The sequence below is a fragment of the Salvelinus alpinus genome, chromosome 7 (assembly GCF_045679555.1).
Source record: "Salvelinus alpinus chromosome 7, SLU_Salpinus.1, whole genome shotgun sequence".
In the NCBI taxonomy this organism is placed as follows: Eukaryota; Metazoa; Chordata; class Actinopteri; order Salmoniformes; family Salmonidae; genus Salvelinus; species Salvelinus alpinus.
In genome coordinates, this window is record NC_092092.1 from 44,072,192 (window position 1) to 44,089,444 (window position 17,253).

Below are 17,253 nucleotides of genomic sequence, written 5' to 3' on the forward strand. Positions count from 1 at the left end.
AACGGTAAAACAACGTTTTTTAAACGGAAATTAAAATGTTGCCTGTTCTGGGAACGTAGGTTTTTGGTTGCAGGGAGGTTCTGCGAACGTTTTACTATAGTCCCTGAAAGTTTTCATGGGAGGTTTTATTCATGTTCTGAAAATGGAAATTATAGGTTATTTGAAGGTAATTAAATAATGTACTGAGAACATGTTTCAATAAGACTTTTAATAACACTGTTAGCTTAGGTTAACTGTTATGAACTCCAAGCACAGACAGGACACATGGAAATTAATTTGCTTAGGCATTAATCATGCAAACACATATTATTTTTTTTATTGTATCTCATCAGTGAGATTTGAACCTATAATCATATGCTCTCTAGCCATGGAATTAGTCCACTGCGCCACCAGGATAAAGCTAGCATTCCATGTTTTTTTTAATGCATACAAAGTTGTTATTTATATTCTATTTAAACAGACCCGTTTCAAAGGAAATAAGCACTCATTAAGTTTAGGTGTAGCCAATTAGCGGGTGCGGCCAAAACACCTGAACACACTTAACAAGATAGAGGATAGAGAGAGTTTTGTTGACGCAGAGAACAAAATATATATGTTTTTAAATAACATTATTTTGATGTTCTTCGAACACTACTGTTTTCTTGTGGTTTTAATGGAACTTTTTCTTGCTTCTTACATCTGCATTGCCTGCTGTTTGGGGTTTTAGGCTGGGTTTCTGTACAGCACTTTGTGACATCGGCTGATGGAAAAAGGGCTTTATAAATACATTTGACTGATTGATTGATGTTCTGAGAACATGACTTTAAATAGAACCATGAGGAAACCTGCAGAAAATGTTATGCTGAAGTACTGAAATTCCCACAGAAGAACATTGTTTCTTAACATTCTCTAAACGTTCTGAGAACATGACCATAAATAGAACCACGAAGAAACCTGCAGAAAATGTTATGCTGAAGTACTGAAATTCCCACAGGAAATACATATGGTTCTCAGAACGTTATATGCTAGCTGGGTATCCTGCATCATTCCCAGAATGTTGTGGGAAGGTTGAATGAAAAATAACCATAAGACAACCACGCACTCACCAAGCTATAAGAAACACAGCTGTGGTAGCTTTTAAAGCATTTGACCCCAAACTTTGGCAAAGTCTGCGATAAGATTGAGGCCAATGAAGCCAAGTTAAGCTCCTCTTTCTGTAGGTGTGCTGACTGTGTGTGTGTTGCTGATTTGCAGCATGCCTGACGATGGGTGGACGCACCAGCCCGCTTGTGTCCAGACCTGTTTTGGTATGTACCGCTCTTAGCAGCCATGTCCCCACTCCCAGAAGGAGCCAAAGCCTCAGTGTTCTGATAGTACTCCAAGATTTGAGGGCACAATTTCAATACTGGCTCGGTATGCTGTAATTTCTGCCTCAAGCAACTACTGGAGAAACAAAAGTATCTTGACTGCATTTTCCTCCCCGTTTGATAGCCCCTCTCTATGGAACCATGATTCTTAGGGTGAGCCTTGCCAACTTGCATGTATTACCAGTTGGAGAATGCAGAGCACAGTTTCAAGGTGCAGTGGTCGTCTGATGAGGCTAAAAAGCAGGAATCTCACTGTCAACTTTTTTTTTAGTTCAAGGTTGCTGCTGCATGAGTGGCTGTGTGTGAAGCATGGGTTTTGTGCTGCTGGTATGTTTCGGGCATGGTTTTTCTCTCCTCTTGCCGACCTGTGCTGTGACATGTTGGTATTAGCACACATGTAAACAGATCAGGGATGTGTGTGTGTGTGTGTGTGTGTGTGTGTGTGTGTGTGTGTGTGTGTGTGTGTGTGTGTGTGTGTGTGTGTGTGTGTGTGTGTGTGTGTGTGTGTGTGTGTGTGTGTGTGTGTGTGTGTGTGTGTGTGTGTGTGTGTGTGAGAAAGAGCGAGATGGCGGGGACAGTGCTATTTCATAACCATACCATGGAGCATAGTTTAAAAAAAGTCCATGTGAGGGCCATTGGACTTGCAATTAGCTTCAGAGGGCCATGTTTTAGCAGTAGTTTCCAGTTCATTTGGGCACAAACTGGTAGAATGTTATTTCAACGTAATTTGTCAATGTACTGTGACGTGGAATCTACGTTGAAAATACATTGTATTTGAAATAAGTCATCAACGTCAGATCTTCAACGTCATTGCACTATGTACTTTTATTGTAATCTCAACTGCAATCCAGGTCACTTGGTTGCACTATTAGATGGAGCACAGTGATAACACATTAAGTTGTTTTATAAATACAAAATATCTGACATTGTATTCCCATTTTAGCTTTGTTGCGCTTTTAAGTGGTTGAAAGCGCTGTGATAACACATTTAGATGACAAGTAAACCAAAAATCCAACATTGTTAGGTTGTGCTTTAAAAAAAATCTTGTTGAAAGCATACATTAGGAATTCAACAAACTTCTGGCTTTCTTTTGGAGGGGGTGAATTGATCAACGTCTCAACCAAATATGAATCCAATTTTCACGTTGAAATGATGTGGTGTCCCCAGTGGGATGTTAGCGTTTAGGCAGCTGTTGCTTCGGAGATATGTGGTTTCTGTAGAAGGTTGGGATACTGGATGGAGTTGAAAGTGTTTTTGCTATTCCAGTTTGGTCACGTACCAAATTCTTCCCGCACGGCAGCCAAAACAACGGGAGAGTCTTCAAAACAAAGCATTTCAAATATTTCTGAGTATAATTGTCAATGCACAGTAGGAGGCAGCTGAACTGAGGCTGAAAGAGAGGCATACTTTAGTCGTCTCTGTCTTGTGTCTGTGTTTTTCCATTTCAACCCATTTTGTCACTCAAACACATAAGGTCCTAAAAGCCCCGAGAGAGAGAGAGAGAGAGACATAAATGACTAACACCCACCCAAGCTCATATCACAGACTTCAAAACCATTAGATATACTATCAAAATCATACATAAACCTCAAACTTTCTTTTGACGTGCCTTGAGAAGTAGGGAAGTAATTCTTGGACCAAGGACAAATGTGGAGATTCTTCAGCAAGAGAGTCATCTGTCTACACTCACATTTTGCAATCATGTCAGTTTGCTATTGGATCCTGCGAATTGGCCTCAAGCTAATTATTTCACCTCAGTGCACATGAAGCAGGTTGGAGATGGGGGAAATGATGATGAGCAAACAACCATCTCCCATGTGAGATGTGTATTGCTGCTCTTCAGCACATAATTTCCTATACTCATATACCATTTGTTTGGTCACATAAGACCAATAGGCACCTTCGCAGTTTCCAGATGCTAATCATTCTTGATATTTTGTGAACAGGTTAAATGGCCAAATGGACATTTGAATGAGTAGCTTCTAGTAGCGATCAAGTAGCTACTAGCTTTACTTAAGAGATATGGGGACATATGTTTTTAGTGTCCCTTGCTGCAACTTCCTGTCCTGCTTTCACAACTCTAATGTCTCTTCCTATCTATGGTGTGTGGCCTGTTGCTACATAATATAAATAGATTGCTGGTGGTGGGGTGGTAGTTCTTTTTTTTTTTAGAATCAATGGTTTAGACGGTGGGCCTATTTACTGCTGGTAAAATAGAATATATTACGGAATATACAGTGCATTTGGAAAGTACTCAGACCCCCCTCAGTCTTTCCACATTTTGTTTCGTTATAGTCTTATTCTAAAATTGAGTAAATTGTTTTTTTCTCTCATGAATGTACACACAATACCCAATAATGACGAAGCAAATATTGGTTATTAGAATTTTTTGCAAATGTATAAAAATGTAAAAATAAAAATATCACATTTACATAAGTATTCAGACCCTTTACTCAGTACTTTGTTTGATCGGGTTCAAGTCTGGGCTCTGGCTGGGCCACTCAAGGACATTCAGAGACAGTCCCGCTGTGTGCTTAGGGTCCTGTCGGAAGGTGAACCTTCTCCCCAGTCTGAGGTCCTGAGTGCTCTGGAGCAGGTTTTCATCAAGGATCTCTTTGTACTTTGATCCGTTCATCTTTCCCTCGATCCTGACTAGTCTTCCAGTTCCTGCCTCTGAAAACCATCCCCACAGCATGATGCTTCACAGTAGGAATGGTGCCAGGTTTCCTCCATACGTGAAGCTTGGCATTCAGGCCAAAGAATTCAATCTTGATTTCATCAGACCAGAGAATCTTGTTTCTCATGGTCTGAGAGTCCTTTAGGTGCCTTTTGGAAAACTCCAAGTGGTCTGTCATGTGCCGTTTACTGAGGAGTGGCTTCCGTCTGGCCACTCTACCATAAAGACCTGATTGGTGGAGTGCTGCAGAGATGGTTGTCCTTCTGGAAGGTTCTCTCATCTCCACAGAGGAACTCTGGAGCTCTGTCAGAGTGACCATCTGCTTCTAGGTCACCTCCCTGACCAAGGCCCTTCTCCCCCGATTGCTCAGTTTGGCCGGGCGGCCAGCTCAGGGAAGAGTCTTGGTGGTCCCAAACTTATTCTATTTAAGATTGATGGAGGCCACTGTGTTCTTTTGGACTTTCGATGCTGCAGAAATTCTTTGGTACCCTTCCCCAGATCTGTGCCTCGACACAATCTTGTCTCGTAGCTCTACGGACAATTCCTTCGACCTCATGGCTTGGTTTTTGCTCTGACATGCACTGTCAACTGTGGGACCTTATATAGACAGGTGTGTGTCTTTTCAAATCATGTCCAATCAATTGAATTTACCACAGGTGGACTGCAATCAATTTGTAGAAACATCTCAAGAAGGATCAATGGAAACAGGATGCACCTGAGCTCAATTTATTTGTCTCATAGCAAAAGTTCTGAATACTAATAAAGGTATTTCTGCTTTTTAAAATTCTAAAAACATGTTTTGGCATTGTCATTACAGGGTATTGTGTGCAGATTGTTGAGGAAAAAATGAATTCAATCAATTTTCGAATAAGGCTGTAACGTAACAAAATGTGGAAAAAGTCAAGGGATATGCTGAGCTGCTCCTACCTCTGTGGATATTTGGTTAAAGTTTTAGGTTAAAGTTAAAGTTTTAAATAAGGGACTGTCTTAACCCTGTTGCACGTATGAGGAGAGAGGAAATGTGCATAGGGCTGTTCCATGTTCTCTGCGTCTATGTGGCTGTCTCTGTCTAGACTTTATCCTCTATTGCACTTTAAGAAGAAGTTGTACGAAAGGGTCAACCTTGAATGTTTATATTTGGTAAGCTTCGAATGGAAATTTGTCGCCAGAACAGCTGGGCTAACAACTCATAAAATACTTTGAGGGGCCTCACATCCTGATCTCGCAAGCTTACCTTCTGTTTCTCACGAGATCGGGATGGTTCGTACGAGGCTACAGTAACTACCCACTGGGCAAAAAAAATCTACGCTGTTTCCACGTCATTTCCACCCGAAAAGCCATCTACGTACTGTAAGGTTATTTCATATTTTCTTTACCAAACTTGTAACATAAATCCAATGACAGGGTGACATTTTTGGTTGATTTCACTTTGAGTCCAGATTAGTTGACAACTCAACCAAATGTAAATTAAAACTAGACATTGAACTGACATCTGTGACAAGTGGGTATTAACTGTCATGGAGAAGAACTATAGTGTTGATTGTTAGGACTACTGGCAGGACAGTGTTACAGGAACTTGGTTAGAATTGGCGTGAAACCCAATGATGAAAGGGGCCAGCTTTGGTGGTGCGGTATGGTGCGCTGCAGTGGAAGGCAACACCTTGCTCAGGATCACATGGTGGTTTCTATGTGTGTGTGTGTCTATACAGTATGTGGGATTGTCAGATGAGCGTGTGAGTGTGAGTTTTGAAAGGGCACGTATAGCATATCAAGGTTAACAAGAAGAGGCCCACTGACTCTATTTCCATTCACTAACACGGTCATTATGAACAGTAAACTTAGTATTACATTTACATTTACATTTAAGTCATTTAGCAGACGCTCTTATCCAGAGCGACTTACAAATTGGTGCATTCACCTTATGATATCCAGTGGAACAACCACTTTAGAAGGATTACTTTATCCTATCCTAGGTATTCCTTAAAGAGGTGGGGTTTCAGGTGTCTCCGGAAAGTGGTGATTGACTCCGCTGACATGGTATTGGTGGTATTACTCGCTGACATGTAAAAAGATGTAATGGGGGTTGAGGAATAAGTCCTTGTTTAAGGTTGGTCTTTCTGAGGAGATACATTAATCAGGTCTGCAATCACAATACGGGAATTTTCTATACACACACGAGTTTTGGACTTTGGAAGGCACAGAGAAGGGGTAGAAACACGTCAAAGACCGAATCAGTTAGTTAGAAGGAAGGAGGGGGAGTTGTGCGAAAGAACTTTCCACTCTTGCACTGAGAAGTTTTCTACTGAATGTGGTTTAACAGACAGGAAGTCGCTGAAACCCAGTGATGCATTTCCTGTCAGTGCAAGCTTTACAGGTCAGTTTGTGGCTGCTGTTTCAATTCTCTCAATTATATTTGCCGCCTCTATTTTCACTACACTCCCTCTTCTTTCTGTTTCCTCATGCATGGTATGCTCTGCCATGATATGAGGGTTGTGTGTCAATATATTTCCAAAGCATCAGGATACTTGTGTAGGCTACAAGTAAGCTACAATTGATCATTTAAAAAACATTCCTAGATTTGTATGATTTAACATCCATATGAAGACTCAATGCAGAAGTCATGTGAATGTTGGTCATCTCACTGTGATCAATAAATTAATCATACACACATAGCTGATATTTCTGCTTTAAAAAGTAGTAAATTACCATGCAAATGATCATGGATTAACAGGCACTCATGTGGCTCTATGAGCTGCGGGTTAGCACTAGCAGCACCAGTCTGTATCACACACCACAGAATGCTAGCAACAGCTCTTCAGAATTAGCCCTTGCGAGTTAGCACTAGCAGCACCAGTCTGTATCACACACCACAGAATGCTAGCAACAGCTCTTCAGAATTAGCCCTTACGAGTTAGCACTATTATCTCCAGTCTGTTGTCACACACCAAAGAATGCTATAGCTCTTTCGGGTTTGCCATAGTAAGTTAGCACTAGCGGCACCTGTCTGGGTGAGGGTGTGGGTGCTGCTGCCTTCGACCTTGTTTTTATCGCTGTCTTCATTTGACTGTGGCACGCCAGCCGACTCCGTGCATTTCTACAACAGACAGACATCACTGTTGGTCTGGAGGCAGCTGTTGTGTTTAGAATGACAACTCCATTATCAACTTGATGTTGTTCAACGTCAAACTCAACTGACTCATACAGAATAGAGTAATCAATCCCGTATCACAGACGTCAGGCATAACAGAACAATAACAGCACCGTTGAACTGTGTGTTAATGTTACTGTTAACGCAACACCACTAACTGAAATATATCAGAGTGCAGACATAACAGCAGCATGTTTTGTTGTTTTACTGGCCGCACTCTCTCTTACTGGCTGTTATTATAGGATGCCTATGTCCACTGCCTTCCTTTCTGGCCATATATCTCGCCCCGGCATGGCAACTTGCAACCCCCTATTACCCAATAAAGTTTTGTCAACGTTTAAACAAGCCGTGACTGTGAGCATTGTGCCATAGCCCATGCATGGACATGTACATGTGCTGAGCAGAGCTGAGAATACTTCTACCAGTTTTTATACACACACACACACGCACACACACGCACACGCACACACACACACACACACACACACACACACACACACACACACACACACACACACACACACACACACACACACACACACACACACACACACTGGTGTAGGTTGCGGTGGCAGTGAAAGTACATTCTGTGTCTGTGTACGCTCTGTTCTTTGTCTGGCATGGCGGCAGCAGCCTCTTAATTGCTGTCCCTCCACTCTGTTGAATTAGCAAACAGTCACCTCATAGGACTATGACCTTTGGATAATTCCCAATCAACTGGGCTAGTTTGCCTTGAAAGGTTGTCTGTTCTTTCTTCCGTGTGAGATGATGTCTCTGAAAACGGTATCTTTGCCAACTTGCAAATGTCTTAAAGACTCTTTTAAAGTTGAATTGTCTGTGCCCATGTCAGGGCAGTGGCTACTTCATTCTCTCACTCAGTAGGGGTGTGCTGTTGTTGTTGAATAAGATACATGTCTTAGCCTCTAGTCTGCTAAAATCATGTGTTTTCTTTCCCTATTGATGTGCATGAGGCCAAACAGTTCAGGCAAACAGTTAGCCAGAGAGGATTCTACTATAGCAGGGCTCCAGGACTGACTTGACACCAGCCTAATACCACAGTCATTTCCTCAACAGGAACCCAGAAGCATTCCTGCAAAACAGCACTTCTCTGCTGACTACACTTGATGACCACAAAAAATTGGTGTTGTCCTCAGTTTTTCTGGGTTTTTCTGCCAACATGTACATTGGTATTTTGCTTTGCTCTCTAAGGTCAGGCCTCTGTAAATACAGCTGAATTGGGTTACCTTCAATGTAGCCTCACTTTTGCCAGGCGAATAGCTAGCAGTTTATGGGAACTAGAGCAGGGGTTCACAAACTTTTTCATTCAGGCCCCCCATCCAGCATTGCCCCCCAGCATTCTTGCACTTCTCTAGAGATACTCTACTGTTGAAAAGTTTTAGAACACCTACTAATTCAAATTTTATTTTTTTAAACTATTTTCTACATTGTAGAATAATAGTGAAGACATCAAAGCTATGAAATAACACATATGGAATCTTGTAGTAACCAAAAAAGTGTTAAATAAATAAAAATATATTTTATATTTCAGATTCTTCAAAGTAGCCACCCTTTGCCTTAATGACAGCTTTACACACTCTTGGCATTCTCTACACCAGCTTCATGAGGTAGTCACCTGGAATGCATTTCAATTAAAAGGTGTGCCTTCTTAAAAGTTAATTTGTGGAATTTCTTTCCTTAACGCGTTTGAGTCAATCAGTTGTGTTGTGACAAGGTAGGGGTGATATACACAAGACAGGCCTATTTGGTAAAAGTCCAAGTCCATATTATGGCAAGAACAGCTCAAATAAGCAAAGAGAAACAACAGTCCAGCATTACTTTAAGACTTGAAGGTCAGTCAATACGTAACATTTCAAGAACTTGGAAAGTTTCTTCAAGTACAGTCGCAAAAACCATCAAGTGCTATGATGAAACTAGCTCTCATGAGGACCGTCACAGGAAAGGAAGACCCAGAGTTACCTCTGCTGCAGAAGATAAGTTCATTAGAGTTACCAGCCTCAGAAATTGCACCCCAAATAAATGCTTCACAGAGTTCAAGTAACAAACACATCTCAACATCAACTGTTCAGACGAGACTGTGAATCAGGCCTTCATGGTTGAATTGCTGCAAAGAAACCACTACAGTACTAAAGGACACCAATAATAAGGAGAAACTTGCTTGGGCCAAGAAACACAAGCAATGTACATTAGACGGGTGGAAATCTGTCCTTTGGTCTGGAGTCCAAATTGGAGATTTTTGGTTCCAACCACGGTGTCTTTGTGAGATGCTGTGTGGGTGAACGGATGATCTCCGCATGTGTATTTCCCACCGTAAAGTATGGAGGAGGAGGTGTTATGGTGTGGGGGTGCTTTGCTGGTGACACTGTCTGTGATTTATTTAGAATTTAAGGCACACTTAACCAGCATGTCTACTACAGCGATACACCATCCCATCTGGTTTGGGCTTAGTGGGACTATCATTTGTTTTTCAACAGGACAATGACCCAACACACCTCCAGGCTGTGTAAGGGCTATTTGACCAAGAAGGAGAGTGATGGAGTGCTGCATCAGATGACCTGGCCTTCACAATCCCCCGACCTCAACCAAATTGAGATGGTTTGGGATGAGTCAGACCACAGAGTGAAGGAAAAGCAGCCAACAAGTGCTCAGCACATGTGGGAACTCCTTCAAGACTGTTGGAAAAGCATTCCAGGTGAAGCTGGAATGCCAAGAGTGTGCAAAGTTGTCATCAAGGCAAAGGGTGGCTATTTGAAGAATCTGAAATATAAAATATATTTTGATTTGTTGAACACTTTTTTGGTTACTACATGATTCCACATGTGTTATTTCATAATTTGAATGTCTTCACTATTATTCTACAATGTGGAAAATAGTAAAAAATTAAGAAAAACCCCTGAACGGTAGTGTACATTGGAGGCTAAGCTTTTCTGTCAGTCTCTCTCAGACTTAGACTTAACCACTCAAGTGGAGGCATATATTCCCTTTGTGATGAGCTGTACTAATTGACTGCAGTGGGTCTGTTTTCCTAACCTTTGCGGTGTTTGGATAGTGAAGAGAGGACTTTATGCCCATTGTCTATCATCTCCGTCTAAAATCGCATTTGGAAAACCAAGCGTGTACTGCCTGAAATGCCAGGAATGCCAGTCTGATAATTAGAGAAAGGAACCGGGGTTGATAAGAATATTTTGTTCTTGGTAGGTTTTCTCATATCTCACAATGTTTGTGTGGTCGCCACATGTGGGCTGACACATTGCCTAGTTGTTCAATTGGCTAAATTACCTCCTTTCATGGTTAACAATGAGCTCAGCTGAGGAGAGCGAAGAGGGGGAAATAATGGCCTGCTAGAAGCTGTACGTTTGTTCATGAAGCCAGGGGTGTATTCATTTTCGTGAAACGTTCAGAACATTGCAGATAGAAAGGTAGGTCTAACAAATAGAGCTAACACTATTCTCTATTCCACCGGACAGACAGTCATGTCTGTTCTACACAATACAACGCTCTGTGACGTCGCTCCCTTCTGAACAGACCCCAGGCCTCTAATTGGTTGTTATTGCGACTGCCAGTCACTTTGCGCCAGGAGAGGTGGAGTAGTCTTCTGCTGTTTGTTCTTTGCTAGCTACTCCTCCTCAATATACAGCACGTACAACAGACTGGCATGTTTGTTTGAGGCAGGGAGAGGGAGGGAGAGCGTGGAGCACATCAACCACCAGTCACATGACGTGTGCCACAGTGGAGTGGTAATTACTTCTACTAACTCCAGTAGTACTCAAGAGGAAACACTCTTTTCACGCCACTTCGATACTAAAGTAACTTTTTCGTAACAGGTTCTCCTAACCTGTTACGAAAACCTCACTCTCCGAAAACCTCACTCTTAACCTCACTCTCCTAAACTGCTAAATTAATGTTAGGAAAAGGGTAAGGGTTAGCGAAATGCTTTCCTAACCTGCTATGAAAATCACTTTATATTGAAGTGGTCTGAAAAGAGTGTGTCCCAGTACTCATGTAGCCTGAGGCTGGCCAAGAGTGGCCCCACGCAGGCTAAAGTTACACTGCTTTATTTGCTCTGTGGAGGCTTGGGAAATTGAGTAACACTCTTAGATATAAAGTCCCCTGTTTAGTGGACCTGCGTGGTTCTGGTACCGGTTCCGACTGACATTTTCGCTTATGAATCGATCTGTGGACACCGTAACGACACTCTTCCGCCTGTTTGAAGTAGGATGTGAAATCTGGCACCACTTGATGCTGGGATGTCCCTCGTACCATTTCATTCGCTCTTCTGACTGTCCATCAACTCCTGGCTGAGCCCACCATCACAGCCACAGACAAAGCACATACATGCCTGCGAAGTGGTCACTCTAGCACATTCAGAGATCGATTTTGTCAACTTTAACAATGTAAAATCATTCATATATTTTAAAGAAAAAATACTTTGTTTGTCGTAGACAGACAATATTAATATGAGATGAAAGGCGAGTTCCTAACGAGGTCAGGAAGCCAATCTAGAGCTCTGTGTGATGTTCACGGCGATGAACATCAACACTAATCATACAAATATGTATTTTACACGTACAAGGAAGGTGAACTCTTATAGTTAGTCATTTTATAATTTGATTATACTGCATTTAGAATGCATATAAGTCATTTCAAGCCTTATTCATACAGTTTTGTTGAATAGGAAATACATCATAAAACATTTCATATTTGTATCATATTTGTACTGTGTACTTGAGCTTGTGTCTTCAAAAGTGAATACACCTCAGCAATTTATTACAATTTTTATCAGAAAAGTAAGATGTTAACCTTTGTTGGAGTATGCCGCATTACTAGTTATTGTTTATGGCCCTCTCATGATAAATAAGGGTTAGATTACATTTTAGTTACCTGGTGAGCTGTTCTGTTTTGCTTTTTTAACTGGTGAGCTGTTCTGTTTTGCTTTTTTCCCCTGTCGTCTTCTCTGACTGACGTAATGTAGAGTGATCTCAGCCTCCCTCTGCCTGTGCAGACAAGGCAGCAGTTGTCATGTGCTCTGGGATACTGTACAGGTCTCTCTAATGGCTGACTGTCTGTAGTAATCTGTCTACCCTCAGCACTCTGCCAACTGGGTCACCCAGATCAATGATGCGATAGCAGGAGGGATATAGAACACACACACACACACACACACACACACACACACACACACACACACACACACACACACACACACACACACACACACACACACACACACACACACACACACACACACACACACACACACACACACACACACACACACACACCTTGTATTAAACGCTCTGATAAAAAAGCCAGGCCGTCCTATAGTGATATTTCTATAGATTTGATGACAGGCTTTTTCTGGCATCTGTGCAAATTATTCATTCAGTCACAAGCCTATCTGTAAACTCTGACTAAGACAACGAATGTAATAGAATTTGAAAGTGCCATGGAACAACCATACTACTGACAGTTATGGTGGATGGCATGAGGAGTAAGGAGAAATTGAATAGAGAAATGAGACAGGATTGTAGGGGTCATATCATATTCTGTCCTCTCTAAAAGGGACAGTTCATTCAAAAATCTACATTTTTCAGGGCCTGTATTCACAAAACACTCACATTTGAATTGATTGAACTTGACTTTGAAGTGAACTGTCCCTTTAAGTCTAGAAGGGAACATTGGAGATGGGCAGTACCAATGAGGTCATATACTGTATGATGTCTATGGGAATCTAGGCATGCCCATAGACTGAAAAAAATATATGCAGCCAGGAATGGGCTCCCATATGAACCTGACCTCTAGATGTTTACTTTCTTACCAGAGAAGCAGAGAGAGGGGATTCTGCTTAGTCCAGGTTTATGCGTGCTGTCTGCTCCATGTGTGGCCCCTAGCCTGTGTGACTACTGAGTGCGGGGAGTCACTAAGTTGTCTGTCTGCCCACGGAGGTAGTTTAATGTGGGGCCTGGAACTGAAGGCTCCATCTGCTCCACCTCCCATTTAACCCCACCAGGAGGTCCATTCCCCTGGGAGGGGGCAAATCTCCCTCCTGGCAGTCATAGGGCTCCAGCTTATAATGGCCAGCTGTGGGTGGCAGAGGTGGGCATGGAAACTATCCATGGGCAGAGTGAAAGAGAGAGCGAGAAAGAGGGAGGGAGAGGCTGTGTGAAATGAAAGGCTGGCCTTCAGTACTCTTCCCACTCTTCCTTTCCACTCCTCTTCTCCTCTCCACTCCCCCTCTCCCTCCTCTGAGCTTCACGTTATGCATTTACCAAAAGCAGGCAGGGGGAAGAAACAAGAGACTTTTAATCACACATTTGTTTGACCTCCCTGCCCTGCCCTCCTCACCCCCACCTCACCACTTTCCTCCCCCAATTTTAACTCCCCGTCTTCCCTCTCTCACCCTCCCCCCTTTCACCACCCCCTCAGAGACACAATTGAACTAGGAATGCACTTCGTCAGTCACACAGGCATTTCAAAGCAAACGGGCCCCACCCTGCAGCAGTGGAGAAGGAAAAGGGGTAGGTAGGGGCGGCTGGGGGGGGGGGGGGGGTGGTATCGGGGGGGGGGGGGGGGGGGTTCTAAGTACTGCTGCCATCTCTATCTTTCTCTCTCCCCTCTCTACTGTTTCCAGCTCTCATCTCCTCCCCCCTCCACCTCCTGATTTAATCTTTAACCAGACCCTCCCCTTCACATCCACAGCCCTTGAGACCATCATGTGGGATGTGGGCTACGCTCTCACTACAACCCCCCTATTCTGCTTGGGCAGAGACCATCAGAAGAACGGTGTTCTTTTTCCAGAACTTGTTTCCTGTTCTTCCACCCCACCCATGTGCCCCCCCATCATTTACACTGGCTCTCATGACCAGGGGTGAGCTCACATCCTTGGGGGGGGGGGGGTATCGTACATCGTACTACAGATGTGACGTCAAAGGGAGACTAGTCTACTTACCGCTACTGGGCTTTGATGGAGTAAAGGGAACCAGTTTATGCAAAAAGCAATCAAAAGAATGTCTTCAATCAATCAATCAAACCCAGCCTTTCAAACCCAGCCTCATATCTAAAGTTGATCTAAAATTGAAAATGGATTAAAATATTTTCCCCCTCATCAATCTACACACAGTAAGTACCCTGTAATGACAAAGCAAAAACATGTTTTTTTCTATTTTTTCAAATGTTTAAAAAAACAACGAAAATATCACATTTACATAAGTATTCAGACACTTTACTCAGTACTTTGTTGAAGCACCTTTAGCAGTGATTACTGCCTCGAGTCTTCTTGGGTATGACACAACAAGCTTGGCACACCTGTATTTGGGGAGTTTCTCACATTCTTCTCTGTAGATCCTCTCTAGCTCTGTCAGGTTGGATGGGGAGTGTTGCTGCACAGCTATTTTCAGATCTCTCCAGATATGTTAGATTGGGTTCAAGTCCGGGCTCTGGCTGGGCCACTCAAGGACATTCAGAGACTTGTCCCGAAGCCACTCCTGTGTTGTCTTGGCTGTGTGCTTAGGGTTGTTGTCCTGTTGAAAGGTGAACCTTCGCCCCAGACTGACGTCCTGAGCACTCTGGAGCAGGTTTTCATCAAGGATCTCTCTGTACTTTGCTCTGTTCATCTTTCCCTCAATCCGGACTAGTCTCCCAGTTCCTGCCGCTGAAAACCATCCCCACAGCATGATGCTGCCACCACCATGCTTCACAGTAGGGATGGTGTCAGGTTTCCTCCAGACGTGACGCTTGGCATTCAGGCCAGAGTTTAATCTTGATTTCATCAGACCAGAGAATCTTGTTTCTCATGGTCTGAGAGTTATTTAGGTGCCTTTTGGCAAACTCCAAGTGTGTTGTCATGTGCCTTTTACTGAGGTGGGGCTTCCGTCTGGCCACTCTACCATAATGGCCTGATTGGTGGAGTGCTGCAGAGATGGTTTTCCTTTTGGAAGTTTCTTTTATCTCCACAGAGGAACCCTCGATTGCTCGGTTTGGCCGGGCAGCCAGCTCTACAAAGGGTTTTGGTGGTTCCAAACTTTTTCCATTTAAGAATGATGGAGGCCACTGTGTTCTTGGGGATCTTCAATGCTGCAGGCATTTTTTGGTACCCTTCCCAGATCTGTGCCTCAACATAATCTTCTCTCGGAGCTCTACGGACAATTCCTTCGACGTCATGGCCTGGTTTTTGCTCTGACATGAACTGTTACCTTATATAGACAGGTGTGTGCCTTTCCAAATCATGTTCAATCAATTGAATCTGAGCAATATTTTTCGAGTCTCATAGCAAAGGGTCTGAATACTTATGTAAATATTTATTTATGTTTTACATTTTTATAAATTAGCAAACATTTCGAAAGACCTGTTTTTGCTTTGCTATTATTGGGTGTTGTGTGTAGATTGATGAAGAAACATTTTTATTTAATCAATTTAAGAATAAGGATGTAATGTAACAAAATGTTGAAAAAGTCATGGGGTCTGAATACTTTCCGAATGCACTGTAGCTTCTCACTGAGGTGACAGCTATAATCACACACTTTTTCAAGTGACTACAATAGAAACTGAATGTGAAGCTGGGTAATGGATGTATTGGATCTTTCCATGTGTCCGTGCTAGTCTTGATTCTACCTTGGAAGACTGTGAGAGTGCATGTCAACCCAGCTAAGAATTCTATGGAGAGAGAACGTTTTTGTAATGTTACCCTAATGTTTGAGTGTACAGTTTTCTATTAGTTATGGGCCCATTCTATCTGTGTTAGCAAAAACCTTCTGAGAACATTTTAGCATGTTTTGGCATCAGGGTTAAGAGAACATTTCCTTAATGTCAAACAGAACATGGTTACCATGTTCTGGGAATATATAATATTCCCAGAACATTTCTTTGTATCAGTTGTCAGGACATTGCCTGATGGTCCCAAAGAAAAGTTCTCCCCCCCCCAATTTCCACTTGTTACTGTTGTCGAGCCAATCAAGGCCCTGATTTGTGAACCTCTGATCCATTCATAGCTCTTTGTCTGTTGGCAAAGTAATGGATACTCACACACACACAGTGTTTTTACATACTGTTTTCAACTTACATATGTCACACATGTTCATTTATACAGTAATTATTATTCAACAGTCCTCACCTGGGATTTGAACTCGCAACCTCTTTGTTCACAGTACACCAATCTTCCTGCTACACCACCATGTCCATGTCAAATACTGGTTCATCTGACCTTGATTGGCTCTGCAACAGTAACAAGGCGTGATGTGTAACTATGTGACGTTCTGACAACTGATACACAGAAATGCTGCTGCAATGTTCCCATGAAACATGTCTAGAACATTAATATCTTAAATTCTGAGAACATGGAAACCAAGTTCTGGGTAAGTTCTATCTTGGAAACATTCCTTGCACATCAAGGGAACATTCCTATGAAAACGTTAGTAAAAGACATAATGAGACTCTTAAGGGACATTCTCTAACGTGGGAACGTTTGTTGTTAGCTGGCAGGCTGGCAGGCTGGCAGGCAGGCGGGCAGGCGGGCAGGCGGTTAGGGCCCCCTGAGCCAAGAATGAACCAGTGATCTGAATTCTCCACTGGAACCAGCAGTCTTTTCATGGGAGAAAGCATATAGTGAGGCCCGTGGTTGTCTCTTATACCCTTTTCACACTTTTGTGGTGACCCGAACAGTACTGTGCTGGCTGGGATATTTTCTTACTTCTTGGCCTCAGACACATAAACATTACTCACACACTCTGAGTGTGGACCCTCTCACAAATTACTCCCATAGGCTTAGTTCAACAGGCTTAGTGCCTATAGGCTTTAGTTAATCAAGGTAACACAGTTTTGTGATGCACAGGAGACCTGGGTTCGACTTCGAACCCCAGTCAGTCACAGCTGGTCTTACACACACATTTGGCTACAAATAATCAAATTGCTACCCAGACTATTTGCATTGCCCCGCCCCATTTTACACCGCTGCTACTCTCTGTTGGTATCATCTATGCATAGTCATTTTATTAACTCTACCTACATGTACATATTACCTCAACTAACCGGTGCCCCCGCACATGGACTCTGTACCGGTACCCCCCTGT

The 17,253-nt window shown here is 42.7% G+C and overlaps 1 protein-coding gene across 7 annotated transcripts in view; it reads left to right on the forward strand.

The window, feature by feature from the left end:
- LOC139580186 (ETS-related transcription factor Elf-4-like) overlaps positions 1-17,253 on the forward strand; it is an 80,983-nt gene that overhangs the window by 33,853 nt on the left and 29,877 nt on the right. The window contains exon 1 of one of the 7 annotated variants that reach the window (XM_071408760.1): positions 1,267-1,286. The exons of 5 other annotated variants lie outside the window; for them this stretch is intronic. The gene's annotated coding sequence lies outside the window, so the exon portion shown is untranslated. Of the gene's footprint in view, positions 1-1,266; positions 1,287-13,686; positions 13,708-17,253 lie in introns of those variants that run through there. One more of the 7 variants, XM_071408762.1, reaches the window with a different exon arrangement.